This window comes from Rhagoletis zephyria, unplaced genomic scaffold, assembly GCF_001687245.7.
Source record: "Rhagoletis zephyria isolate East Lansing unplaced genomic scaffold, Rhagoletis_zephyria_1.1 Rzeph_scaffold_06203, whole genome shotgun sequence".
In the NCBI taxonomy this organism is placed as follows: domain Eukaryota; kingdom Metazoa; phylum Arthropoda; class Insecta; order Diptera; family Tephritidae; genus Rhagoletis; species Rhagoletis zephyria.
Genome location: NW_016163286.1, coordinates 12,300 through 14,693, shown reverse-complemented (window position 1 = coordinate 14,693; position 2,394 = coordinate 12,300). Strand labels below are relative to the sequence as shown.

Genomic DNA, 2,394 nt, shown 5'->3' with positions numbered 1-2,394 from the left:
CGTCATTGTCGCCGACGCAACTGCTGCCGCCACAGCCACCATCAGCACCAACACCAACACCACCACCACCACCACCACCAGCAAGTCCACCCCAGAACGGCAGACACAGAACGCTAACATCTTGTGGAATGGCTGAGCTTTGCCGCAGTGGAGCACGATGTGTCGCTGACGGAGCACATCATTCTAGGCCTAACCATAGATCGGAAAGGACATCAGCAGCATCAGCATTAGGCGCCGCCGTGATACCAGCAGCCGCTTAGCTGTGAGAAAGTGCTGGCCGCTTGGACCAACTCAGTTGTGCTTGCAACCTGCCACGATACACTTGTGCAAAATGTAGAACTGAAACACTTAAAAAAAAAAATAATAATAAAAAATTTTTTTAATATAAATACTAAAAAACTACTCTCAACGGTTGTGCTCATCGATCGAAGATGATTTTTAGTAAAATTACGAGTATAGTTAACGGTTTTCGCTTTTAAAAATTTTAAAACCACTAACTGAAATAACCAAGTGCCTTTCGTGTTCCACGTGACATGAAGCCAAGAAACACCAGGAGCCTTAAGATACAGATTTCAGTGCCTTAGATACGCAAAAAGTTTCTTTAAAAATATATATATACAAATTTTTTTTTTTTTATATTGAACGTTGTTACTCAAAATTGTTTTAATTTCGTGTGCCTTAATCGCCGTACAGCCTTAATAATGCAATCGTTGTCGTCTAGAGATTGCCGCTAAACGTGTTTTTTTTTTTTTAATATTGTTTTACACGAATCTTCGTTGATCATAGTCGCGTTTTTATCATCGTTCATCGCTTGTTGTTAAAAAATATTCCTTCACCTTTGTACGGTTTTAAATGCTATTGCTGTTGTTGTTATTGTAACTGTAATTAACTGTTAAGCTTCGGTTAATGTCGATATACTTATATGATATTTAAAAAAAAAATAAATAAAATAAATTTTGTTAATCAAAAAATCAACGTTACGACGTCATTTCTGTGCGACGTAGCGTTGTTGGTGTCACATCACAACGTGCCTCGTCAGTTGTCGGCGATTCGGAAGCGTTGAACGGCCTAACGGTTATTATGTTCTCCACGAATCGCTCGATCGAGCTGCAGTAACGATTTGAAAAAAATCTTCACACAATTGCCTTGCGTTTTGTCCGATGTGCCTTCACGTTTTTAAAATAATCAACGACTCAGAGATGAGTTTGAATTTTCCAAAGAGTAAGTAAAAATTAAATTGGATAGATATCTCAGAAATACCACTTTCATAACTAACGCTCGTATCTAAACTTTTTTTGCAGTTTAATACTTTTTTTTTTTGGATTTCAAAAATGGATACTGCTTTTTTTTCCAAAATACTGCATTTATACGAAAAAAATACTCTTTTTTGCTTCATAAATTTTTTAATGCACAGAATTTGTCAGCCGTTGATACAAAACTATGTACATAAGTTAACAGCGAAAAATATGTACGTTATAAAAATGCATATGTATAAAAATAGGGACACAACATTTTTACAAGTTTTGACAATTTTTTTTTTCGTTTGTTTAATGTTGATTAATTTTTTATTAAAGTCCAGTTAATATATAATACTTAATAAAAATAATAATAGATTGGCGCTTACACATACTATGTTAGTGTTTGGCCGAGCTTCTCCTCCGATTTGCGGCGTGCGCCTTGATGTAGTTGCACAGTTTTACTCCGTTTCTGTGAGAAGCTGTTGTAACTTCTTAATCAGCATCTTGGTGTGCTGTTTGTAGCCCCCTAAATTTTAGTATAATAAAGTGCAAATTTTAGTATGTATGACTTACCGTTGATTTTTGACAATTTTTTTGTTGACAGTATTCCTAATTTTTTCATATAAAAAAATAGTCGAACATACCGACTGCTGAGTGGAAGATCGACCTATCTCGGCAGCCAGTTCGAAAACACCCTATCTCATAAACTTTTCAAAAACGTCCTATTTCAGAATTTGGTTGAAGAACGCCCTATTTCAGAATTCGTTTCAAAAACGCCCTATCTCAGCTACCGATTCAAAAACGCCCTATATCAGTACATTTTCAATACATTTTGAAGTGAGATAGGATAGATTTTTGAATCGAATTCTGAAAAAGGGCGTTCTTCAATCAAATTCTGAAATAGGGCGTTCTTGAAAAGTTTTTTTTTGAGATAGGGCGTTTTCGAACTGGCTGCCGATATAGGTCGATCTTCCACTCAGCAATCGATACTTTGTATGGAAAAAATGCGGAACACTGTCAACAAAAAAATTTCCAAAAATCAACGGTAAGTCGCAGCCACTCCAAATTTGCACTTTATTACACTAACCGCCCAATTCTGTTTTCTTGATCAATTTTTTGTAAAGAAATTTTATCAAGATTTTTATCAAGTAAAAGC

At 35.8% G+C, this 2,394-nt stretch overlaps 1 protein-coding gene across 1 annotated transcript in view; it reads left to right on the top strand.

Moving 5' to 3' along the window:
- Nucleotides 1-201: 201 nt before the first annotated feature.
- The window catches only part of LOC108372960 (talin-2-like), a gene marked incomplete at its 3' end in the record, with an annotated part of 14,488 nt that continues 12,295 nt past the window's right edge, over nucleotides 202-2,394 (top strand). Inside the window, exon 1 of the mRNA XM_017628790.1 lies at nucleotides 202-1,221. The remainder of the gene's footprint in view (nucleotides 1,222-2,394) is intronic.